We start from the raw sequence: 27,885 nt of genomic DNA, 5'->3' as shown, positions 1-27,885 counted from the left end.
AGCTGTTGTTTGATCTACAAATGAAGAGTAATGAGGGCCACTGGCAGCCAAATACAGTCACACACATCTCCAATCCTCCAGGACAACATTTCAATTCATGCCTGAATGTTGATGCTCGAATCTTGCCAAGTGAGAATTCAGGTGTCTCTCATCATTCATCTAAGCCTCCCTGCTCGGATGCGGAGCTGGTAACTGTTGCGGTGTCCAAAAGGGCCCCCGTTTCCAGGGTTGTTTACATCTCGTACGCAAGTAACGGACATGCACAAACATTAATGAGCTTAACGAAGAGCGGGCGAGGAATATTAATTAGATTCGCCAAAGAGCTCTAGGCTTAGAAGCGCGCAGACAGAAGGCCCCTCAGGGCCGCTGTGGGCACAGGACGCCGTTTGAAAGACAGATGTCACAGGAAACGTTTTTGCGCAAGACTTCATCAAAGCCGACAAGTTTGATCAGGAAACGTGCTCGGGAAGACGGAATTGAACGTACGTCTAGGCGAAGGAGGCCGTTTCTTGGCGTGAAAGTTTTAAAAGTGACTCGAATGCTAATTAGACGCAGGGGAGGCAATACTCGTTGCTTTGCCGCCTCGGCTAACAAAGAACTATGGCGAAGGCGCATTTTCTTGCCCGCGAGCCACACTCGCATGATCCAGATTCAAATAGCGCTATTTGTTTTGAACATCAATGAGCACCTCTCAGTGGTCTGTTTTAACCTCTATTAGGCAGGATTACAAGGCTGCTAGCTTGCTGGCATTTGGTAAGTGTCACAGTGACAGCACTTGGTGGGGAAATGCTGGGCTGTCAGCGGCGAGCTTTATCACCAGGCTTCTCTCCCGCACCGAGTGTGGACTAATAAGCCTAGAAATTACAATTGCCTCCCTGCCGAATCCCCGATAGCTGCAAATAATGATATCAGTGCCCCGCTAATCTCCTCCGCTCGCGGCCTGGCATCAACCTATTGAGTCACCTGTCATACTTATTTCTGATGAGGTGAACTTAATCTTGCCGTCCGTAATGACAATGGAGGCCATTTGAATGTTAAGAATGATATTCGTCAAAGTCTCCTGCCTTTTTTTGTCCTTCAACGTCTTTTTCAGACAGGGCAATTGAAATGCCCTGTCAAAATGCATGAATCCCCAGACTTAGTTAAGACATATTCAGATATGAGACTTCTTTCAATTTTCTTCTCTATTCATGATTTCAAAAGATCGGCCTCAAGTCGACAAGTTTTCATCATTTCCATCTCTTGAGAAATGCGAGCGCGTATTATCGATTATTTTCACAGACCTCCTCAAAATCACCATTGCGGTTTTCAGATAAGAAGCGCATATACAGTATACAGAACGCTGCGATACACTGTCATGTAACTGATGTCTTCTCATCGATTGAAACTCTCAATGTGTATTCTTATATTAACCACAGTTTACATCAATCTGAATGAACCCTGAGCGGGTGAATGGAAGAAGTCAGGTAGAACGGATCTATCGTGTAGGAGGAACCTTGCATGGTCATCTGTCTTCAAAAGCTCCCTTTGTGCAGCTGTATTTATGAGCGCATCCAATCACGGTAACATCAGGTACAGACCGACAATGCCACATGCCGTTATGACCCATCTTTTCCAGCACTTGCAGATATGAAGCAATCAGAGGTCGCCGAGGGTATGTGCCGATGCCCCTCTATCCTGTATTATTCAGTCCTATGGAGAGAGCCGAGCGGAGATAAATTGACCTAAGAGACCCACACAGAAGTACAGTGTGCGTTAAACTAAATGTTCTGGAGAGCGCCGAACGACGTGTCAGTCTATTCACCGGCTAGCTCTCTGTTAACAGCTGCATCTCAGCCACTTAACTATGTGCCGTGCCTCTTTAACAATTTCAGCCGTTTAAAAAATGTCTTTTGCCGTTTCGCACCGGCTGACGGGAATTATAGAGAGATGTGGAAAATGATGAATTTCATTGCGCTGTGTAAATGACACCATTAAGTGTTGAGGCTGAAACAAAGAGAACATCAATTTGAAACATGACAGAAATGCTGTCATTTCAACCGTGGAAGCATTGTGTCACAGAAGCACATCACAGACGTTTACCGGTCCATGCGTTTCTTAGGAATCAAACCTGTGACCTTGGCATCGCGAGCACCGTGCTCTACCAGTTGTGCCATGGTAAACTATATTCTGCTTAAATATCGCGCACACTTAATGACCGTTATATCCGAATAATCGTTCATTCTGTAATTCTGTGCTTGTGCAAGTGAGAGCAGGAATGACTGGAGAAAGGTCTCGGTTGTGATAAGCAGCAGTGCTTTGCAGTGCCATCATCCACCTCTTCATCAAGCATTGATCATTCAGACGGAAAACTGTGCCATTAGATAAATGACCGCTTCCCTCTGCTGTCGGATTAACACTGATGGCACTTTCTTATTTATGTCTGCGCGGACAAAGAATCATTTAGTTTGAGCAAGTACATGTCCGCTCTACTCCCCGCCACAAAGAACAAATGACAGTTGTCACCATGCACCGTGAAGGGAAGTAGATTTTTATCAACTCATTTTCCTGTAACCTTTCGTTGAAAATGGTGATGGCCCGTACAGAAACAGTCTAGTGGCATTAGTGGAAATTTCTTCAACAAGACAATGTTTCTTCCCAGTCAGACAAGGATTATGCAAACAGTAAAAGGACAGTAATGTTTTGCATTTGATTTTGAGTAAACATCACAAGTAATATTAATATTAATAATTGACGGCAATTCTTTCTGATTTCTGTGAGGAGAAGCCGTTATAACAAAACACAGGTCGTGCATTTCCGCTCATGCCTGAATTATCCAGAGATTGTATTGGTCAATATACTGGTCGTGGTTTTTATATACGACCCTGCCTGCGAAAAGCAAGCTAAAGTTATTTATTTTATTTTCATAAATAAATTCATTCAATGAAAATATAACATTGATATTTTTAATATTGACCATGTCAAAGATTGAAATTAATATTATTAATTAAGGAAGCCAACCTCTGGTGTTGTTTTGTGCAAATAAGAATTAATACATAAATAACAATAAAATCATTCATTTCGGTATTATAAATGAAAATGTAATTACTGTATGTGAAAATCTATCATTAACAGCAATAAACACACATGACCTATTTTCACCGTTTTTATGGCTCGGACTCCGCTCTGATGCTCTTAACCTCATGAATAGATTTTGAGACTTTAGCTTGAATTTCACAGACAGGCTTATGGCCGTTTTTGTACTGACACAAGACATGAACATGCCATTTCCTAAAGCGTGCACGATAATCAGAGCAAAACAGACATATTTTTTTCCTCAGAATAACTGCCGGCTTCTCAACTGCAGCAATTTTAAATCTGTTTGGCTCCCATGAAGAGGAGTATTATGTCTGAGGAGGAGACACAGGCGCGCTAATGAGCGTGGTTATAAACATCATTATATTTTAAGTGTCATTCTGGAGTTCACAGCAGGAAACGTAAGAAATCTCGGTAATAATCTGCTTTTCAAAGTGACAGAAGAATCTGTCGCTTTAAAACCGCCGAATCGTTTCGGTGTGCCGGGGAAGGCGAGCGTTAATGAAGATACGTTGAGTAGGACTAATTTGGTTGTTCTTCAGTTTGAGTTACTGCCACGCTGATATTTGGTTTAATTCGCACTGATGTCTCGACAGAAGTAGCGTGCCGCTTGAACAAAAGGGCTAGGGTATGTTAAGTGCTTTTGAAATGGTGAGCTTTCCAGGCAGCGGAACCGCGCCTGATGAAAGGGTGTGAAATACTATGTGGAAATCGATTTCACAATCTCCCCGCGCGCTTGCCAGCTCTGTCGTACGTGGCCGTACGTTTAACGCACTCGACAACGAAGGATTTAGCGGTTTGCGCAACCGTCATTAAGCTTGACAAATGAATGCATGTTTGAGTTGGAATGAGAGGTAGACGGATGGAAATTTTCAACTGCTTTGAAATGGACTGCATTGTTGATATAATGTAGTGCCACTAGAGTTGCGATTCTGAAGACAACTCCTGCATTTTGTTGCCTTGGACAGCTTAAACAGACGGCTTAAATGTTCCCTGATGAAAATAAAAATACATGCCGTGGCATCTTAGATTGTACGGACGGCTTAATTAGCATGCTAAGCGGTGCTAATGGCAAGCAAGGAGTAAAGCCCTGAGCTCCTCTCAGAGTGATTGACGTCTGAAGCGTACTTGTCAGGATGTGTGATGTGTTTGCATCTTGGTGTTTTTGTTGTCGCGAGTCTGTATTTTTTTTCCTCGGTGCACGTGTCAGTCGATTATAAATGGCAGCTCAAAAGGTCTACAGAATAGGAATTGATGGGACAGGCCGATTTGAGCTGGTTTGCCGAGCCCTGTTTGTACCATCTGTGTGATTGGGCATAACACAATGAAACGAAAAGCCTTTTTCTTTCTGATTAATGGCAATGAAACACGTCAAGCCATTTGAGCATATTTAACACAAGTACGGCAGAATGCAGCTGTTGCATTCTTTACATGAAATAGTTGGGGGTGGGGGCAGAAAGCATTGCGGCAATGGCAAGCAAAAGAAAAAGGAGATGTGTGGCGTATCTCGCAGCCACTGTTATTTCTCCCAAGGGGTAATACATTTCAAATACAAAAATGTCATGGGTAATAATGCTGATGGCGGACATCTCAAAGTTTCGGCCGCTTTTAATCCTTTCTCTGCCATTTGCTTGTTGTCTCCAGTAAAATAAATAAGTAGATAAGCAAATAAAGGACAGAACCGAACCAGAGTCAATTAAGGAGATTGTCCTTACAGAAACTAGGAAGATGAACCACACTTGAGCTAACTCGGTCATCACCATATTACGCGAAGGGAGGACAAATTATGCTAACGATGAGCCAGTAATGTCTTCAGTGACATTGTTTGGCCTCAGATCCTTTTGCGGTTCCTGCCTAACGAGATACAAGAAAGGCCGGAGTGATGCGCCTTTCTTCCGTTTTTGTTTTGCGCAGTTAACTCGTGGCTCTGTCTTCGCTCGGCTCTGTCTCTTGGCATCGGCAGGCCTGATTTGGCAGAGGAGAGCGCACTAGAGTGGGGCTTCGCAGCGGGCGGGGGGGCCTTTGATGGGGACCCCCCGGGAGCCTGACGCCAAGGCAGCAGTAGGATCACAGATGTGGCGGCTTTCATGTGACAGTTAACTTTTTCCTAATTAAAGTCGCCCGGCTAATTACAGGCGCTTCTATCTGATCATCGGGAAACAGGATAAGGTATAGCGGGCGACATCAAAGACGGGCGGCGAGCGGCGATTGGAGCAGATGGGGGTGAAAGCGTGGCTCTTGTCTGGGATTTGGGCTCACCTGGACGCAGGAGTGCAGGAGTCACCGAAGACGGCAGGGCCCATCTCATTTGCAACAGTTCCTTCCCTGAATGCTGAGATGTAATTACGAAAGAAGAGTTGCGAAAAAAATCCACCAAAGAAAAAAATCCCATAATTAGCGAGGCAACTCCAAGCACAAGAAATGGAAATTAGTCACAGTGTTATAAATTAGCCCGTGCATACATTACGTGAAATGAACACCCTCGGGGCCTCGAATTAGCGCTTTTGGCTGTGCACCCTCATGTATCTAAATAAAACATTCAGTCCTCGCTTATTATGGGCTAACAAAGAGACATCTCGTACACAGTCGTTCTCTACAAATTGGCCACACACACATCATTTATGAGAGCTCTATATGCTGCGGGGGGTGTTGGGCATTTGTCGGTGGGTGGGGGGCTCCTCATCTTCTTGTGTACAACACTCGTGTATTTGTAAACCAGCACGTAGCTCCTTTTACTTAGTGCCTGCATTTTGATGGCCTATTGCACCGTGGTATATAAATCAAAAATGTTAATTTCAGCTGGAAGACTGTTACATCAAAAACGTTATAAATTCCGACTGAAACCGCAAATGGCAAGCGAATGAGAAATTAAAAGTGTATTTTGTCACCGCTCTATTTGGAAGTGATGAGCCAGAGACTCTGGGGTTAACAAAAAAAAAACCTTGGGCGCCGGAGCCGTGTTTTGATGAATCTTATCTAGAGCGATTATTCATACTTGTCCTTCTGCTTGAATTAAAGCAAGAGTGCTGGAGCCTGTTAAAGCCAAATACTTGAATGGCTAGTGAACTCTCACCTTCGCGCGCATCCATTTAGCTTGCAAATGAAAGCCAAGTACAGTCGGCGAGAGCCATAATGGGCCTTTCTTCTTGCGGAGTGCGGTCATTACATACTAATTTCTTCTGGAAGCTCTTCAGGAATTGAAACACTTGGCTGCGGTGGCCCAGCCTCGTGCTGAAACGCGCAGGCCAACAATGCCGGCGCACAAGGTGTTTGTTTAAGGCCGTCCTCGTGGCGGCTGACCACAATCAGGCTCATCTGAAGAGGGCTGATTGCGGCTTGACGCCGCGCTGTCTTCAGACCTATGCCAATCCTGAATATCATATGAAGAAGGACAATGCAGTCATCAGTAAGGGCATTTTTTTTAAACCTTTCTCTTAGGCATTAGGATATTGCATATTATGAGAATCGCAATAACCGTGATTATTAATACAGATAATACAGTAAATAATTCAGCACTTGTTTCACATTTCGCCTTGAGAGGTTACAGTATTGACCTATTAATGTTATTAACATGTGAAGTCACTTGGCAAATGATTACAGATAAAAGACCATATGAACTATTAGTTAAATATAAAGCATGTATTAGCTCAGGCACTAGTACATGATTATTTCTGCCCTCATTGATTTCACTTTGTTAGTGAAATTACATAACAGTCTCAGGGGAAGCTATTAATTCATGTCAGTCAGCACGACCTTTTTCATGTCACCCAGCACGACTTTCAATCGAATGTATTTTAATACGCAGTATCTTTCATATGAATAATAAATATAGGTGGCTCATTCGTGTGAATTCCTATTTCCTACGATCTCATTAGTATGTTTTGTAATGATTTGACTTTGCCCCTGCGACGTTAAGTTTAGGGCGGGGTTTGAGTAGCCATTTATCATTGCATTGCCACCTTGTGAAACTCGTGTTTTTAGCTAAATTAGCCTTCGCGGCTGTGATTTTAGGGTTTGGGGTGAGGTAAGGTGTTGGTTAGCCACCACCTACAATATGTACGACTTCTTTTGATATCAGGTTATATATATATAAATGTACATAGTGCTGTCAATCGATTAATCACAACGCTCTGATATTAGTAGCCTACTGCAACTGATGTCTCTATTAAATTGATTTTTTTTTACATTAATTATAGCCATTCAACAGTATAATTGGGAGCGATCTTGTCTAACAGGTAGGAAATATACAGAAATTGAATGAAGTTCTCAAACACTTTACAGTCTTTAATGCTAAATTGTAAATTAAATACAGAAGAATTCTCATTAATGCTACAAAACACATTGAATTCCTCTTTTCTTTTGTTCTTTGATTAACATGGTGACAGGAGTCACAGCAGTAGATGTCCCCATTTCCACAACTCCTTGCATTCATTTAAGATTTGATTTAACACGTTGAAGTCTGTGCTAACGAAAATGCTACACAAAACTGGCTTTCTGGCATAATCTTGTGTGGTGTTATTCATTCAAGCACGAAAGAGAACTTAATACTGGTGCGCTGTGTGACAGATTCTGACAGAGATTCACTGACGCAGCCTTTAGCCCGTGACTGTATACACCAGACTGGAACTCGCATAGCGTTTTGCCGCGTCCAACAGCTAGAAGCTGTCTATCATCACTGAACTCGCTCTTAAGTGGTTTAAATGCCTGTACTTGAATAAGAGCGTTATTATATAATGTAACGTTAGACAAAGTATGACAAAAGAAGCAGATGCTGCGTTAATTGCATTAAATATTTTTAACGCGTTAATCTGAAAAAATGAATCGCATGCGTTAACGTTGACAGCCCTAGTACATACACATGCGGCATGTGTATAAAAATGCGTGCTGAGTGACACGAAAAAAGGGGGAAATTCGTGTCCATGAATCAATAGATTCCAAATGTCGTGCCTATACCACGAACTGCATTGAGACTGGGTTGAATTACACATTTGGTCAAATAAATGTGGCCCTATGCTACACAATAATGTAATATATAATGTGCTTTCATTGTTATAAGAATGATCCTTCTTTCTTACAATGATAATAATAAATACAATAAAATTGTAATTAAAATATAATATAATGAAAAGTAAACACAGTAATGATAATGTAATACCAATAGGGCTCAATTTAAATTGTATGTCTCGCACAACATACACATCTCACTGTTTTTTGTGTGTCCTGCGAAGAAACATGCATATGACAACTACTCATATTTGAACGTATGGCTTGGGTCTGTTTGTTTACATTAAATGTTTTACTAAATAAGCACAAAGTTAACAATTTTCTCTAACAAACATATCGTTTCACATTTATTAACTGGCTGGAGTCATTTGAATTACTTTAATGATGGATGCTTGTGCTTTTTAGACTTTCGCCCCCATTTGACCCCCATATAAGATAACACGACAGCATTTTAATATATCGTCGCTGTCCTTCTGAAACCATGTATCTCCATATTTTGTGATTTTTTTGTAAATCATAAATCATTATTATTCCGTAAGTCACCCTTTTCGTATGTCACTTGGTTTTGCAAAAATCGAACCATTAGAAATGATTAATAGTCAATTTGGACATAAGAGATTTTGTAAGGAAAGCAAATTTGGGGTAATTTTTTGTTTGTATTCAACTGAAGAAACAAAGTCTTTTATTTACATGCACTCTTGGAAAGGGGTGCATTTAGAGCTGCAGTCACATCTTTTAGAGAGGTTAGTGATTTGATTATGCAATTAGGCAGGTGGATGATTAAAAGCTTAATAAATAGAGATCATGATTGCTAGTTTTCCCAGTTCAAAGCAGTTTCCAGTTTAACCATTCCGAGTCTTCAAAATGTATTCCCGGCAATTCCATAATCAAGCATCGTGATTTAGGTCGGTCAATAAACAAACTCCTTTTAGTTTACTGTTATGACTTAAAAACGCAATATGGATAATTGCGTGGTCTTTAATTACCAAACTATGTATTCTGTTTGCTATCTCCATCTCACCTCCTCAAAGGTGTCCGCACCGTATCCCGCCGCTACTTAAAATGATTTTCCGAAGACAGCGCGACCTGTCTGTCTGTCACATTGTGATTAAGACATCACAGTAATCCATGTTTGCATTGCTGTCTGCATGCGTGTTTGTGTGCGTTTGGGTTTGCGTGTCCTGGGCCGGCGCTAAACACACAGAATTAAGTTCTTTCGACACCACTGGGAATTGAGCACATTATCTGGCGGGGGGGACGTTTCCTAAAACGCACGCCGTACTCATAATAAAACGAAACGTGTGATGTGCGCAGAGGATATTAGCAACGTACGTCAGAAATCTCGAACTTCCATTTCCGCCGAGTCACGTGGCCGATTTTATCCACTAAAAAATCCACTTGCCGCATTCCCTCTCAGCAAACCTCGTTCTTTCTAGCGTTCTCACTTTCCCTCGCTCTCCTCCCTTCTCTTTCTTCCTCTCTCTCTCTCTATCTCTGTCTCTCTATTGCTTGCTCAGAGAAGCAGCCCATGTTTACTTGCCCTTATCCGGTCGCCTAATCCCTGCAGCAGTGAAAGACTCCACTAAATAGGTGCTGGAGAAAAAAAGAGGCGAGAGGGACAGCAGAGCCATTAAAGGAGAGTTTATCGGAGTCGCTCAATCTGTTATCACTCCTGTCCCTCTGTCTCCCCCACCAGCCGGCCTCCCCCCACTGTCATAGAGCCACTGATTACAGCCCGCCGTGCCGCTCGCTCGTGGGTGTGTGGCCGGATGTGTGTGGCTCTGTCCCTTGTGTGAGAGAGAAAGACTGTTTTCTCTCTAAGCTTTGAGTCTGTATTTGGATGTTTTTGGACGGTGGCGAGGAGTGACTTCTTAATGTTGTTTGTTTATCCTTGTGGTTCCATCGGGGCTTGTTGTCAAATTGGTTTTATTCTTTTTTATTTATTTATAGTTGCGCATGTACGTCCGGCTTGTGGGTAAGGAGTGTTTCTTCTACCAACAAAGCAATGCTGAAAAAAAACTCAAACAGAAACAAGGGATAGTTCACCCAAAAATAACATTTATGTCATCATTTATTTACCCTATCTGTATATGACTCTTTGTTCTGCGGAAACACAAAAGAGGATATTTTGACAAATGTCTTCTTATGTGTCCATACAATGAAAAAAAATATTTGGTTGCAAAATATGTTCTTTTCGGTCGGAAGTGGGTGAGAAATAAAACATATTATTTATAATAAAAGAATAACAATAGCTAGAAAGACAAATTAATACAATTTGGAAACATTTTATGATTCTTACATCATATAGATATTTGTTTTAAATAATATATATATATATATAATAATTATTATGCTATTTAACAGTTATCTTGACACATTTTGTGTTAAATAAATTAAAGGGACAACTCAAGTTGTGATAAATGAATTACAAAATGTGCTGTCCTGAAAATAACGCAGAGATGTGTTCAGTTCACTGAACACAAAATGTGTTGTTTTAACACAACTCTTCTTATATGCAGAGGACTGTGGAACTATTCAAATTGATCCAAAAACAAGAAAATAAACTGATACTAATACAGCATAATTACTGACTAGTCGCAAAAGGAAAGAACGATTTCTCCATCTTTGCCTTCTGTTCAGTGCTTGCTGACTGTAATACAGCTGTGGAAACAAGTGAAGATAAAGAGGTCCACGGTCAGGCCGGCCATCAGAGCAAGCAGCTGTCATGTTGACAGAGGTTCCAGTACTCAGGGATAAGAAGACCTCACGGTGCCTGTGACCTCAGCACTTTACTAAAACAGACCAGTCATTTTCCCTCCAGCTTAATATTCTCTGGAGATAACCACTCAGCAAGGCCATCTGAGCAACATTCACTGTCCGTTTTCTCACTTGAGCGTGACCTTATCGTCAATAAGGCCTATTGATTGTGCACAAACACACACGATCTGCACGCATGCATCCTAGTTTACCCAGTACAGTGCACAGTAAGCATTACATCATTAGCTTAATACAACAAACGGTCACACTTTACTGAAAGCCTTTATGTATAATGCCTTATAAAGGGTTATTAAAGGGTACGATGCAATATAATTGTTCATAATGTGAGTTTTAATACATGAAATTTTGTTGTAAAGAATTATAACCAAATTAAAAATGCAAAGTGTAACAATGAATTGACAAGTGTTATAATGTATTAACTGTAGTTACAATTATTCATAAGGTGCATTACACAGCGTAATTAATACATCAAAACTACTTTTATAATGCTTTATATACACGTATGCTTTAATTAAAGTGTATTTGTTGTACTTTTGTCTTAATCATAAATCCTGACTGGCTTATTTTTTTATATTTTTTGTACTGTTCTTATTTATTAGGTAAGCAACCGACAATACAAAGACAGCCGTGAAGAGGTCAAATTTGTATTTTACTATTTCTACGCTATTTTTAATGCTCAATTAATATGTCACATGACAGAATTTAGCTTGTTGCAAAAGTCAATCATTTATTCCAAAATATTTGATGGCATCTTCCTGACCTCTCAAAATCTCATGTTTGAGAAAAACACAAGATCATTTCCAACTGCTATTGAGTAAACAGATCTACAATGTTCCTAACAGCACAGCTCTCACATGCAGGGCAACAGAGAAGCGCAGGAGCCCCTAGCAGCAGCGGGGAGTTGTGTTGTCAGCCCAGCGTACAGAAGCACAACGCTTCGACTCTAATGGCTGGTAATGTAAGCGGCGTGTTTACCGAGCGCCGGGTCTCCAGCACGCAGGCTGTGACAAATTATGAAAGGCGGGTCTGCGCAACCGGCCTGAATTTCATTAAACTTTAACTGGCCTTATCTGCGGCACGACAGAGGACAACATAATAAACGCTGACAGGTATCTAAAGATGTGTGTTTGGACTGGGGAGAGGAACAGCGGGAGAGATGCTGGCAGCTTTGTCACAGAACAAGGGACATATGTTGTGGGCTATAAACCGTAAAGCAGATGCTGGTGTTTTGTGTGTGTGTGTGCTTATGTATAGGCTGAGATTGTACTCGAGTAAAAGAGCATTTTGCATTTTATTTCTCCTAAACGGAAATGTCTAAGTGATTGAGGTGCGTCTGCTCTGTAGTTGTTTTTGTAGTGGGGAATCTGTATAGAATAGGGAACCTATTTTAGAATGGATAAAATGCATTTATGAATGACCTTCACACGTAAAGCCCTTTCTCTGTACACAAAAAGGTAAAAGTAAATACAGCAAAAACTGAAAAGAAATCTGCGAAGAAAGACAAAACGACCAAATCAAAGAGAAAAAGAAAAAATCAACGGTTTCCCAAAAACTTTTGTTCACTCTGAGGCCGCCATTTTGTTTGCGGCACAATACATGATGTCACATGATTGTAACCCAAATTGTTCTCTTAAGATGCAAAAAAGAAAAAAAATGCATACATGCTTTATATGGGAGGTCAAGATGGAAACAAACGAATATAAACACATTCGAGAGAAAACATTCGAGCTACTCTAAATTTGGGTTGCACGGTTGTTTATTTGTTGCTGTCAAAGCAAAACATTCACTTTCCAAAGCACCAAACTTTTCTTTGACTTTTGTACTGACCTATTTCCCCAGAATTATGTGAGAAGTGTTGAAAGGTCCAGTGTGTTTTGTGAGTTTAGATTCTGAAAAAGAACTTTTATGTAGAATATAAGAAGTTTAAACAATGGGCTTAGTTAAAGAAACATGAGCCGAATGAAAACTTGTTGTCGTTTGAGTTTAGCAAACAATTAGTTCCCATGAAATCAAAATAGTTCCTTATTGAGGACATGTATAAACTAATGTGCGCCACCACAACATTGACAACAATTCACATTTAGAAAATATAAGCATTTAAATCTTAGTCTCTCACTTTCACCAATATGGATCAATGGTTTTTATGACCTCATTGTGCGCTTCTCATCAGATTCCAGGCTGTGAGGTAAACTAAACGCTATTGGCTACTTTAAAAAGGGGAGAGGCTGCTGAAAATGCCCCGCCCAACACTTCCTGTTTTATTGGAAATGACATCAACACATGGATGTGTTCAGTGACCCTTTAAATGAGTGAATTAAACTGTGTTGTAAATAAGCTATGATGGCAGCTACAGAGATTTGGTGTGGAATTTATATATTGATGTGCCGTAATAGGAAGTAATTTGTATTTGAAAAGAATCTATTTTTTTTAAATGAAAGGAATAGTTCACCTACAAAATGAAAATTCTGTCATCATTTCCTTGGTTTTTTAAACTGTGTGAAGATAATTTGTCACCATTGACTTCTATTGTATGGACACAAAACCAATGCAAGTCAAAGACGACCAACATTTTTCAAAATAAAGTCATACAGGTTTGAAATGTCAAGAGGGCGTGTAAATAATGACAAAAGGTTCATTTTGAAGGTGAACTATTCCTTTAAATTATAATAAAATTGTAAGACGAATAATAGAAGCTGCACAAAAATATGACATAAATAGTGATTACTTATGTATTTATCCAATGTTTGTCTGTTATTCTTGCGTGATAAAAGCAAATGCCTATCCACTGCAGCATCTAAGAGGAGCATCTTGTAGACGAGAGGACACTCAGGGGGGAACAAGGCCCTCGAGGCAAACCCGAACCACACTAACAACACACAAACACACTTGTGCCACCACTCAAGTGTCCCCGGGCTGATCCGGTGGGTTGTGTGGCTTTCCCATTTCAAACAGGCCTCTAAGCTCTTGCACAAACAGTCCGAAAGTGGTCCTCTGCACCGGGAATATTTGCCTTCGTCCATCTCATCTACTGCCCATTGTGACACTGGCCGCGCTTACATTTCAACGGCAAAAACATCCGCGGCTGAATATACCTCAAATTCCACAGCCTTCCTTGCGCGTTGTCATGGCGTGTGTTCGCTCGAAGAAAAGCCATGTAATCAATAACGCGCGGCCTTGAAAATGTTTCCAAACAGATGGTCCATTGAGAACGGAATGCCATCGCTTTTGTGCCCGGAGCCTTTGCATTAGCAGGCTTTAATTCACCCACAGCCTGCAAATTCTTCCCCATCACGGTTCTGAGAGAGCGTTGCCAGCTCGCCGTCTCTCACCTGGCTTTTCTCTCAGTTCTCAGTCCTTAAAAGAGCACAGAATGCATCATCTTAACTTGCGCCAGAGGATTTGACTGGAACTCGATGGCACGATGAGCCTGAAACAGACATGGAGAAAAATAGCATAGCGTTTCGTTTTTTTTCCGACTCGGGATCGGCCGTTCTTCGTGCTTTTTTTCTAGCGAGCTCTGGCTACTCCAGGAGGCGCAGTGATGCGCCATAACCGAGTGAATTCATGCTCTCCAGACACCTGCTCAGCTTTGGAGAATCGCAAGATATTGACCTTCAATTCAGCCAGCATTCAAAAGCGATGAAAGGAGATAAGAGCTCTAATCGTCCCTCCATCTCCGGCTTCCCTTTATTGACTAACTGACACATACTTATTCCAGCTCTGCTGCTAGCGCCCGAGGCTTCGTAGCCTTGCAGATAGCGCACGCCAAATCGAATGAATGTTTTTCTGTAAAGGGGGCTAATATGAAAATTGCCACCGAAGATACACAAATGAATTAGCCTTGTCAAAGCTAATTGGATATCGAGTAATGCATCATGAAGGCCGATCTGCTCCGCTCTGAAATATATAAGACGCATTGTTTTCCTCCCTTAAAAAAAGTAAGCTATGGGAGCGTGGCGCACTTAAAAACACGGCTGATGATTCAGGTAGTGTGTCTTGACCCCCGAACGCTTCTTTATGGTTTGCTACATTAAAACACTCGAGTGCCACCACAGTGTCCATTCGTTCTCTTAAAGGAGCCGGCGGGAGCAGATGACTACACTAATGGCAATCCCTCCCTCCCCACCCGCACGAACCCGGACCGTGTTTTACAGACCCCTCCGGTCATTTTCCTATTTATATTTACATGCATATGAGTGTCCCCATCCACCAGAATGCAGGCGGTGATATTCCAATTCCTGTCAGAGTCCATAAATACCCCGCCTGGGCAGATCCAGTGGTTTATTTATTTGACTGACATTGTCTAAATTGAAGTTTGACACTCTTCACCACTCTAACCTTTATGCAAATGCAAAATCATCCAAATGTGATGGACAGAATTCAATTAACTGAGATGACAGAGAATAATCTAGTGAACTGAATACATCAGCCGGTTGAAAGGTAACACAATCATCGCCGGCGAGGTGCGGGGATGGAGGGTTGTTCGGAGAGAGAGAGAGAGACGGAGGGGGGCTAAGCATGCAGATATAGCCCATTTCCCCTGTCTTTTCTAATGGCGCAAGCTCTATTTATCCAAAGCGAAGTCTTCAGTCCGGTAAACTCTTGATCTCAAATGAGAGGTCTGGAACACTGTTGCTAAGCAATTAGAAGGCTTTATTGAGCAGCTGATTCCTGCCGCTCAGTGTCCATCAGTGTGATTTCACCTCACCTAATAGACTTCCATACTGATGAAGAAAATAGCCCCGTGCTCAAAGAAAATGGCTCAGGAGCCGGCCTTCCACTGAATGAGCTTTCCTTAAAACAAAGCCTACTTAAAACAACTGTTGCTCTCTGTATATTTCTTTAATTCTACTAACCATGCCAAATAAAGAGAGAGCGATAAAAATAGCAGTATTATGAGCAATGTAAGTCAAGCTTACAAAATGTAGCCACCAGATTTGATATTGCATTACTAATATTATCGCTACTGAAATATTTGTTATTGATCAAAAAGAAGAGCATCAGCTGATTTAATAAACAGATCACACAGTGAAATGTCTATGTGAATGCAGCGTCAGAACATCGTTGTCGCCAGATGGGGGCACCCTTAACCAAGTTTTGAAACGGTTTGCTTTGTCAGTGCCAGAATACCACAGTCTGTACAAATAATATCTGAACAGGTGGTGAGGGCTGTAATGACTGCAAACATTTAATGATTAACAAACAGCAAACCTCGAATCCTCTCAATGACAATATGAATGGGATTCCTGTTGTGTGTTGTGTGTGATGAAACATTGCATGATACACAATTTGTAGCTTATATATAATGTATACGGTACCATAGTGACTATATATGTATATAGTATTTTTTTGTGTAAAATTAGTGCCATAATCAGAAAGTATCTGCAGTGATCCTAAAAAAGCACCATGCAGCTTTGATTTCTGGAGTGACATCTATAAATAACTGAAGAGCTGGAAATGTTCAGGAATGGTAACACTAGATGGCTCTGTTGTGATACGTGAGGTGCTGATGGACAACAGAGATTTCTTCCATTTGTATCTACACGCACACTCTTAATGCACTTTGTATTTGGCAAACTAGTTTTTCTCACAAGTGCATTTGACCAAGACGCATATTAAATATCAGTGAAATTCAATGTCATTTTCAAACAGCGTAACAAAAAATTGACGTCCTTTCATACGCTTCCGCGGCCCGCACACAGGCGCAGTCCTCTGTGGATCTGAAAAGCTGTCGGTTGAGGTGAAGAAACGCGAGATGGAGTGGTCGTCAACCGTTTCCCTGCGCACAAAAAGCTGTTTTATGAAGAAGAATTGCGAAATGTACAGCATGTTTTTACATCGCAAATTTTCCACAGTGTCCTTGGCACATCTGCAGCCTCCCTTTATCAACTGAAGACTTGCTTTAAACCAGATTTTTAACGCTTTGAACGAACCAGCGAGCAAAGCGCTAACGTTAAATCATATCCATTAGCGTTAGTTAAGTGATTCTTCGCCGTATCCGTTACATAGAATGTAACTTCCATTAGCCCGCCGACTGGCTACAGTACATGCCGTTTAATTAAATATAGCCTTTCAAAGAAAGCCACCGCAAGCAATTTCGAGAGTAGCGAATTTGAAGCTCGCATGAGGTTACTAGTGCTTTTAACCACTAGTATGAGTGCATAGACTGCTAATTAACATATTTAGAATTAAGTGGATTTGCTATGCACTAATCAGTCTCTAATTTACTAAGAACTGAAGCCTTTCAAATGCAGGACCGCAATCGCAGCCGCCGAGCATTACATAATCGCTCATTATGTCGCGGATACTAAATAAATAAAAAAACAACTGATGGATTGCGTTCATCAATATGATTGGTTAATGAGAAGTCATGGGACTTGCGCGGGCGGGGAGGAAGCGTTCTCGTCTCAAGATCATCAATGCAATTGTCCTTTTCTTTTTTCGACTAAATATACACAACCACAACCTATCTGACACTTTTGATCTGCTCTATGGCTACTATGAACATTTCCAAGCGCACGCAATTAACCCGACCCTCTCTGTTGAACTTTCTCTGACAATACTTTAGGGTTGAAAATACAGCGTCTTACGTAGTCGCTGACACAGCCTTGAACTTTCCCAGCTAAGAAAAATCGCCCACATGGATGACTGGCTCCTCGCAGACCTGTGGACACGCTGCAGCCCTTCCTGCAGAACCTACGGAAGAAAGACCTCACCGCTTTCATTTCGCTGCGGTATCCTCAGTCAAGCAGAGCGGTGACATACAGGCCAATTCATTGATATGAGAAAGAAGACGGCATGGATAGCAAGTTGGCTTTGATTTATTCTGGATTGCATACAAAAAAACCTCACATAAATGACTCCTTCGTTCAAAGTATGAAATGTGAGTATAGCTAAGAATGGATAATAGATAAGGATACAGACAAACATATAAGAGACCATGAAAAACTCGCCAGGTTCTGTATGAAATTGATGGAAAGCTTTAGTGACGTGACCACAAAACCAAACTACTCACACGTTTGAAGCTGACTCTAACTGACACACAACGTAGTGATACTTTAGGCCTGTGCTTGCATATGGACATGTACAATGTAGAAAAATCCAAACAAGCCTGAGCACTGAAACCCATCCAGTGTGAGATGCGAGCCAGTGTAAGGCAGCGTGAGGGTCTGTTTTCACAGCCCTTCATTCCTCGGCACCACCACTAGGCCAGGGCCTGTTCAACGCCACGGCGCACTGGAGGAATATGAGTGCCGCTTTGTTTGACTTCCTCTCAGCCTCCGAGACACCAGCCGGGTCTGGTAATGAGTCTGCAAACAGGACTCGTGAGGAACGTCATGCCACTCATGACTAATTGTGCTCCAACACTTCACTGAAGAGGAAAGCAAGTCTGGAAGCCGTACGGTGTGCTAGTTTTGAGAGCTTTTCGGTTTTACGATTTTTTTTCTTGAAACCTTACCTGGTTACAAGGCAGAAAATCAAACAATATGTGGTTCCCCCTACATCACTGAGTCATTCATATAGAATGTACTGTATAACGTTTTGGTATAAAGCACAATATTTATAGAGAAAAACCGAACATACAGGGTGTCTCATACACAGTTTGTTTCCTACCTACAACGTCTGTGTTTTAAGGGCAAGCGAATGGAAAGTGGTGCTTTATCTCCATTTACAAAAAAAACGATCCCCGAATACACACTGATTATATAAAATTACAGCTCCGGAACAAGACGGCACAAAATCCTCCTCTCTCTGCTGGAATGGGGAGGGATATTGTTCAAACCAAGCACCATAAAAACAGATCGCTCGGCCTGTGTGCTGAGGAGAACTGGTAAGCCCCTGTTTTATTCATGAGCATGAAGGCTCCAGCATCTGAGAAACCCCTGCAGTCTCTTCCAGCACATCAAGGTTTTGCGGCCGGATTACAATCGGGCCCGGGTCGCAGCTCCGGCGCGTCGCATTAAAAAGCAACAGAGATTAGCAGGCCCGAGTCAATTTGGGGATTGATGGACGGGTCCTGGACTGAAGACAATAACGGCGGAATAATCGGAGCGCGCTCAGTCGACTCGTGCAACTCGAATTTGAAAAGAACACAAGACTGGCTTTCAGGAGAGCGATAGAGAGAGTGGGATTTGAAAAGCGAGAAAGTTTGCAGTGTTTATTATTACAGTAACGGCGGTAAATTTCCGGCGAAAACTAAAAGAGAAACTGAGAGACCGATGTAACGGCTAACTCTAGTTTCAGGTTAACTCTAGCCTTATTATGAAGGTGCAAAATCTGTGCAATGTTATGTAACGATAAGATGAACACGACGAAACGAAAAGAACGGTCTCATGCTGGAATAATAAAAAAACCAGGCCGACACTCACAAACAGACAAACAGACATATTCACTCAGGGAGAAACACATGAAGACGACCTGACAGAAAATGAGCCGAGAAACAAACGCAAATGAGTCACTTTGCCAATGAGAGGAGAAATAATTGGTCCACTTCCCATTATGCTAATAAACAAGCAATAACGATAAACAAAGTTCTAGCGGCGATTAAAAAAAGAGATCTCAGTGGGAGGCCACATCTCACCCTCCATTTCACCTCCATTAGATGTATCTCACAAAGTCAAACAACAACAACAACGTAAAGATTTTTTTTGGCATTGCGTCCAAATGTACAGTTTGGAGGACGTCCCCTAATTGCCCTCTTTGGATCGAGCGTCCCAGGCTCCCTGTCATTTACGGCTGCATTGAAGTCCTAATGAGTGGAATTGTCATCCACAAAGACGCCCCCCTCTCTCCCTGCTGTGCGAGCACATTAAATCCAGACAGCTCATTTCCATTCCCCTGCCATCTCTCCAGAAATGACGTGCGATGCTTGAAACTGTTTATTTCCAAATTCAGACCTCCTCCGTAGCAGCCATCGGCTTCAATTACCAGTTTTTCTGAGCGCAGCCATCAGGCAGCCTGACACTAAGGTCCAACCTAATTCCCACCTTCTCCAGAGTCAAGAGCATAATGTGCAGATAAAAAAGGTGGAAAATAGCCTGCGCCTCATTAGCATGCGCTGGCTGCCTGTTCATTTGCTCGCCCGCGAATGAAAGTTCTGACACTCGGGCGCCTTCTGCAATACGAGGATGGTCCTCTTCAGACAGTGCGCCATCCTTACCGTGACAAGAGAGGTCACGGAGGGAGGGGGCGCGACGTCGGACCCCGCTCAACGCGCCCTGTGACCGGAGCGCTCGGAGGAGGGTATCGATTTTGGAAGCAGCTCATTACCTGCTGAATCTACACATTACGGGCGCGTTTCAAGCGCGTGCCGACGAATTGTTTACCAGTGTCTTTAGTGCGGGCCAAAAGCTAGCGCCGACAGGGCGCGACCACACTCGTTAGCCCGCGACCCGACAATTAGATGTTATCCGATACACCACTATCTGCGGTGCCCGTCTAACCGAGGCCGCTGGCCTGCGATGGCCTGGCCCATTACGTCCGCTCGTTCTCTCTCGCCGCTCCTTCTCTTCCCTTTTCTCACCGCTCCCCATGAATGTATCCATTAGGCCGCCAACGTGTAAATTGTTTTCACCTGCGCTGCGGGCAGATGGAGGAGAAGGAGAGGCGCCGGACGCGTAATTTCCTATGCATGAGCTTTCTAATCAGCTGCGGAGAAACATGATTCCCCGGCTTCTCGTGGATATAGGAGCAAAAAAGAGTCTCTCGAATGCACAATCTGCCATCAATATTCATGCTATGTTATAGGGATATTGGAGGCAGGGGAGCCGGCGACTGAGTTCATGCGGGTTTGTCTTACGTAAGTGAGATGGCTTAATGCGAAGGATGCGCCGCCCGGCCTGATCCCATCCAGTGGAGATGGAGTTCAGCCGGTACTGGATGAATTGGAGGATAATTTGACCTACAAGACAAAGCCCCCGTAAGCACAATTTCCAGTGTCGGCAGAAGGCGACCTCGATGAGTGACAATGTGCACGCGGCCTCACATTCGCGCAAATAAATTCTGCCTCTTTCTTGTGCTGCGACAATGTTTCGTATTTCTAAGAGGGTCTGGTACACAGCTGAGGCTAGCAAGTACAACTTAATTATGATGGAGATATAATGTGTTATGCCATGACATGAAACAAGTAAAAATCTTACTAAACAACCTGATCATTCAGTCATTTTGAAAATCAAGTACGACTAAAGACGTAGAGTCAATCAGATCAAATCACATAAGGAGAACAATGCTGACACATTGAAAAGTACAGAAAACAAGCATGTTCAGAAAGTCTTTTAAGCTACAATTTCAACTGCCACCAGCATCCAACCACCTGAACGACATACTGTATACACATTTAATAATATTTACTCTGCTGCATTGACATGCGATGATCACTGGTGTCACGTGACAACCGAAAGATAATGCAGCTAATCATAACCAGCTTCCGTCTAGCTTTACAAAATCTGTCACCTAAATACTGATCCACACCTGTACCGCTATTACCTTAATTTCACTTAATGACTTAAACGCAGATTCGACCATTCTGTGCCTTTAACACCCTGTCTACATCAAATGCAACCAATGACGCATCACACTGCACATTTGTTTTGAGTGTGCCGCACTAGATGCGTCATTCTATCACAAATCAAGCTCAATGCATGCTTTATGACTATAGCAACAGTAAAATTGGTGAAAAGCGATCTATCCAATTTGTTTCAAAGGAAAAGTATTTATAAATATAATATCCATATTACAACAACTGCACATACAGTACAGTACAGTACAGTACATACAACTAGAAACCACAGACGATTTAAATTGGCAGACCACAGATTAGAAACATAAAGCTTACTTTTAATGTATAGTGGTTTGAAGTTTTATCCAAAATGTGTTAATATGACACAATTCAATTTAGTCAAGTTTAAAGGTGCATTCTTAAAATTCCTGGGTTGTTTCCATCCCATGGTTGGGTACGGACAGAACCAAGCGCATTGAGTGCGTTTACATGCACAGTCTTACTTCGATTAACAAGCTGATTATATGTAAGGTCATGTAAATGCGTAAAACGGTTTTCTTTTATCAGGGAAAGGTCATAAACGGCATATGCAAAACCGCTCGGCAGAGGAAGTTTTTGGCCCATTACCCCAATTTCGCATTGCATGTAAACGTCTTTATCGGTTTTCTCTCAGTTTTGTTTATGTGCGCAATGCGCATGTCTGACAGCGTCAGAGTAAATCTCTCTAACGGAATTAACAGTAAAATAATTCCGCTCTCAAATCATGCAGTTGTAGATGTAGAAAATAAATTGTTGCATTTGCGCATATACTGTGTACAGGAGAAGAGAACGATTTCCCGCTTCATTTTTAATAACTAGACGGACCATCGATTTTGCCATCACTGCACGCGAGTAACTTAATAAGTCTTACATTTCCATGTAAACGTGGTTTTCTGCGTAGCTGGTTTATTGATATGCATTTAAACACATGAAAACTGGTTTCTTTTATAAGCTGATTCTTGTTGTAACAACCCAGAATTTTTAAAGCATAGACATAGAAAACTCTGAGGCAGATTTACATCTTAAGGTCTTTCTAAAGATTATAACTTTAAAATCACAAATCAATTCCTGTAACACTATTTGTATTTCTGCATAAACACCACGGCATAAACTGCGATATTACACAGCTCTCTGGAATACTTGATTCTGATTGGTCAGCTACAGTATTACTAGATAACAGACCGCTCATTTGTGTACTGCAGGTCTCATCTCATGTTTATCACCCCGCTGTCTCATTTCTCATGCAAACATAAACACTACACCTAACTGGCAGAGAAATATCCCATCAATATTGTGTGTCCAATTATAAACCGGATAATCTAAATCCAGCTGGTTGTTATTTCAAAATAGACCGCTTCAAGGTGATACTACAATGCACTGTCTGTGTTTATTTTGTACAACCAGCTGGATACACGTTATCCCTTACATGTCGCTGTAAACAGCATTCTGTACAGTGCGTGTAAACAAATTCTATTTTCATACACCAATTGACACCTTAAATACACATGGTATTGTAACCATTGGCATAAACTTACTCGATTCAACATACATATTACTAAAAACAGTTGAATCAATCTAATGATAATGTTAAGTATGTATTCTAAAACCTTACGTGAATGAAGAACCTCAGGTATCTGTAGAAACAACCTTCGTATAGCCAGCACAGTTGAAATGAAATGGAGGTATGCAATGCTTTCAAATCATTATGTTAATTGTTAGATATTGACTCCCAAACAAAAACCACCTAACCACAAAGGGAAGATAAAATGACAGCATCTGTAACATGGGCCGGGGAAATATTAACCTTTTTACTCAAGTATACTTATCTATAAGTATCTTAGAGTGTTTTTACTTTGGGAAAATTTGACTTCACTCATTTTTTTATGTGTTTTTTATCTTTAATACTTAAGTGCATTCAAAATCTACTATCTTACTTTTACTGTGAATTTTACAGTACTTTTTTCATGTAAAAATTGACATGTACTTTTTCAAATGTAGTTGAGTAAAAAGTATGATATATGCTATGATTTATAATGTATGGAAGTAAGAATTTTCCAAAGTAAAAACACTAGTAAGTAAAGATACTTGATTCTTGAGAGTAAAATACACAAGTACTTTATTACAGTTTACACGGAGAAGAACGAAAAGGATTGCGAACCAGTTTTATAAATGTCTGTATAAAGGTCACATTGTATATTACAAGTGTTGCTGTAGTTTAACTTAAGAATGTACTGTAAAATACGTAAACCGGAAGAATTCCGGCAACTGGGACACTAGACAAAAACGTAAAATTATATATTTTTTATGTTATTTTACACCTGATATGTAATTTGACATTTTTTATTGCATCTCAAAAATTCTATAAAACTGTAAAATTACAGTTTTTTTTAAGTGTGGTGGGTGGGTGCTAGCAACCCAAGTCATGTTTTTTTTTTATGGAGAGCATGAATGTGTTATGATTCTGCCTTTTCTGGTCATAGTTTCTGAGTCTTGTGGCAGAATCATGACAGACCCACGCGTTTGGTGTGGGAGAGACGTGGTATTGCTTGCTATGGCATACCACGCTCTCTCTCGGGTCTCGTCTATGTCCCGCCCTCTCGTTTCCTCATTATTGATTGTTAATTAGTTCATGCCCTGCACCTGTTCCACTCTTGATTCGGTTCCCTTTATAATGCCCTTGTGGTTTCTGTCCTGTGCGAGTTCGTTTTGTACCCTGTCTGTTAAAGGCGCAGTTCTTGAAAATCAGCGGCCACTAGCTTTGTATTATAGTTTTGCAACGAATCTCTGAGTCATTTGCCCACCCCTCCCTTTCGAATTACGACGGTGGCCGCAACAGTAAAAAAAGATGTCATCTACTGAGACAGCGGATAGCAGTGATACAAGCAAGTAAGGCAATATATTAACGTAATTAATCATTTAACATGTATTCTATTGCGAAGGTTACTGTTACGATTCTATAATTAGATATATTTCTTGCGTGCTATCTAGTACACGCTGAGAGTAGTGAAGTAACTAAAGTTAGCTAATCGTAAATAGCAACGCTGTTCAAAGCGTTTGATCTGACAGTCACATAGGCAGTTAGGTGTAAGTTAGTAGACGTTTGTCTCCCCCTTTGTAAAGTCAGGAACAACCGGAGTACATACCGCAGGGACGGAAAAACATTATTATTCGGAGGTTATGGCCATTTGTATAAAATGCTAACGTTACCGTTTCAACAAAACAGGTGTTTGGTAAACATTGAAAATGTGGAAACATAGAAAATGTTGAATTATCTTACCGGTCTAGCAGAAAACAGGCAACTTCGGCGTCGCCTTGAAAACATTTGTCTTTCAACAGTGCCTTCCATCTGGTAATAGATACACCGATGTTTATCCTGGATTTCTGCCGCCGTTTGTCTCTAATTCGTCTGGCAGCATCACGTTTGTGCTTCTTTGACGACGGAGATTCACGCTCTGTCGGCTCTTGTGCACAATACGCATGGTCCTCCATTTTATCAAAACGTCTAAGACAGAACAATCAATTGCTTCAGCTAGACGACGACTACTCCTCCTCCTCTCCGTACTACGACTTACTACTTTGTGCTTCTTCAACTCAGTGATGACGCAAGCTGCGTCTAAAAACACACACGAAGACCAACATGTACGAAACGCGCTCTGTAGAGCTGTTTGTCCGTTAGAGCTTACTGTACAAAACATGGCTGCGCAACATAACAAATTCCATGTAGATAGGCCTGCTCCCTATGTAGATACAACTGGTTTATTCTAAGGTAATAAAAACATAACTTTTCATTATGTAATGTTTTTATACACATCTAAAGACACAGTTTTGTATGTTATATTGCATTTCTGTTAATAGATCATACAAAACATCCCGCACTGTACCTTTAAGACTTCATGTCCTGTTCCTGCGCTGTGTCCTGTAAGGTTTGTCTAGTTTAGTCAGTGTAGTTTTGTATTAGTCTAGTGTTGTATTAGTCTAGTTTACGTTCCTGTTTTGTCTATAGTGTTATTCCCTCTGTCCTTGTTGTTTTACCCCCTCGTGGGTTTTTATTTTACGTTTTTGTATTAATAAATCAGTGTTTCATGTCAAGCTGCCTGCGCTTGGGTTCTCTCCTTGTCCCTCCCTGACAGAATGACTGTGAATAGCTTTGGGCATAGACATATTTATGGACAAATGTATACTACTGTATAGTAAAGCATTGAAAATACAGAACTCAGAAAAATTAAAGGAGTCATATGGAAAGAAAGCCTCTTTGTTTGCCCTTGAGACAACTAATAACGAATGGTTACATTTTATTTACAACACTGTTCCAGAACAGTACAATCTGAATATTCAAGTGTGTGCGGCGCATTTCACAGATAATTGCTTCATGAACCGATGATCAAGGCCGGCTGTGCACGAAAGCTTTTGTTAAAAAGTGGGGCAATTCCAAGCATTACAACTTCGCAAGGACAGTCTGGCGCTTCAGATTTGCACCCTGTAAGTATATTTTCATTGTAAAAGACTTTGTTACGGACTAACGCGAGTTGAGTTTGTCGTGTGTTTGTAGCGCATGTTGTTTCTTTGTGTGATCTGCAAATGCAGACACGCGCGCAATGTGAAAAAAGACAACATAAGTCCTAATAATTAGTAATTGTGTTCCAACTAGAGGCAACAAATGTCGTGTTTATAATGGGGTTTATTGTCTTTGTTGAGACGCGACGAGACATGGCGTAACACTGGTGGATCACTAACGGCAAATCTTTAGAACGTCTTATATTAAAGGTAAAACAGTTAGCTATAGTTTTTAACTATTTAACATAATATATATTTTAAAAACCTTACCAATCCTTTACATCCTACTCAAGTCGCGTTGGCAAAGTTGATGTATCGCCTCGATCATCTTCATTTTCCTGATCAGATTCGGGCTCGAATTGATAAGGAAAGTACCGATGACATTTTATCACCTGTCAGTACAATTGCTCGGGAACCTGATGTTCCGAATATGGTAAGAGGCGTTACATTTCCTTCACATGCTTGCAGTATTCCACCAATCACTACGCACTGGTTAACTGGCCAATCACAGCACACCTCGCTTTTCAGTGCCATGAGCTTTGTAAAAAATCTGCGCATTTCAGAGAGGGGGGGCAAAGAGGAGATACAAACATGCACGGTATGTGGAAAATACAGCGTTTTTTTAACCTTAAATAGTGTATACATATTGCATTACATCTAAAACAAACCATAATATTCGTTTAAGCCGTGTCATATGACCCCTTTAAAAAGGAAAAAATAATTTGGCCCTAATTTATCCATTTGTGTAACGTTAATGACCATTTTCAGTTACCTATCTATTTATGTGTTGCTCTGCACTTGTGTGTTTTTTTAAGATGATAATAGACGTATGCTTGTGCTACAACTGATTGGCCTTTAAACCTCTGTAGCACCGGTGCTATGTGCAAAAAAAGTTAACTTACGGCCCTGCATATATGTAAAACATACAGTATGTAATGTCGTTTATGACATTTATAAGTTTTTATAAATATTCTGTATGATGTTTTCACTCCAGTTATACTGTAAAATAAAACAAAATTACATGAGAATGACATTAGTAGACTACCCAATTCATTAGGGATGTTACAATATCAAAATCACACTGTACGATAATACCTCGGTATAATGTCCACGGTTCAATATTTATCGCAATTTTTAAAATGACAAATGATGACTTGGAAACGTGCCATAATCCTCTTTTTCTTTATCCTCTAATCATAACTGTTGCTTAGAGGTATGCAGGGCCAGCTCCAGGCATGGGCAGGGGTGGGCTGAGCCCACCTAAACGTCTGTCTTGCCCACCCAATGAGAATAAAAAACAACACCAAAAATTGCAGTATTTTCTATTGGTTGAAAGCAACTTCACTCTTCACTCACAGAGCGGCTTTAGTTTGTAACAGAGATTATTTTGGAAGCAAAATAACGGAATTTTAGGCGCACTGCACTCTTGCTTTGAGTTTATTATAAACAGCATGTAAAATGAATTGTGCAGTAAAATCAGATTCATTTATTATAACGGGAGTTTTTGCTGTCTTATTTTGTGAAGGAGAAGGACGCGTCACGCGAGCGGTAACATTAACAAACAGCTATTATTTGCTTGCAACATTTAGGCTAGATTTTAACCTATCGACCGTCAGGAATGACTGAAAGATCCAGCTTTACAAATAAATCTGTCTCCCTCCATCTCAAACACCCCAATTCATAGTGAAGGTGGTAGCGAAACACTGTGCAAACGGGTTTAGTTTAGGCGCACTGTGTGCTCACGGACCTCATATACAACAGCAGATATGATGTAAAGTTCACTGTGCCGTGTAATCAGATTCATTCATTAAAACGGGAGTTTTTTGCGAAATGAAACAGAATTCAGTGAGCGTTCAGTGATGGGAATGTTCTTAGCCCGCTTTCTTTATAGGCTTCTATTTATTTTACATAACCACTTTATTAATGCGTAAAATATC

At 41.1% G+C, this 27,885-nt stretch overlaps 1 long non-coding RNA gene across 3 annotated transcripts in view; it reads right to left on the bottom strand.

Annotated features, from left to right (window-relative positions):
* LOC130559875 (uncharacterized) overlaps positions 1-27,885 on the bottom strand; it is a 74,254-nt gene that overhangs the window by 42,340 nt on the left and 4,029 nt on the right. The gene's annotated exons all lie outside the window — the stretch shown is intronic.

Source organism: Triplophysa rosa, linkage group LG10 (genome assembly GCF_024868665.1).
Source record: "Triplophysa rosa linkage group LG10, Trosa_1v2, whole genome shotgun sequence".
Taxonomy (NCBI): domain Eukaryota; kingdom Metazoa; phylum Chordata; class Actinopteri; order Cypriniformes; family Nemacheilidae; genus Triplophysa; species Triplophysa rosa.
Note: the sequence above shows the minus strand (reverse complement) of the source record. Positions and strands in the feature narration are given on the sequence as shown.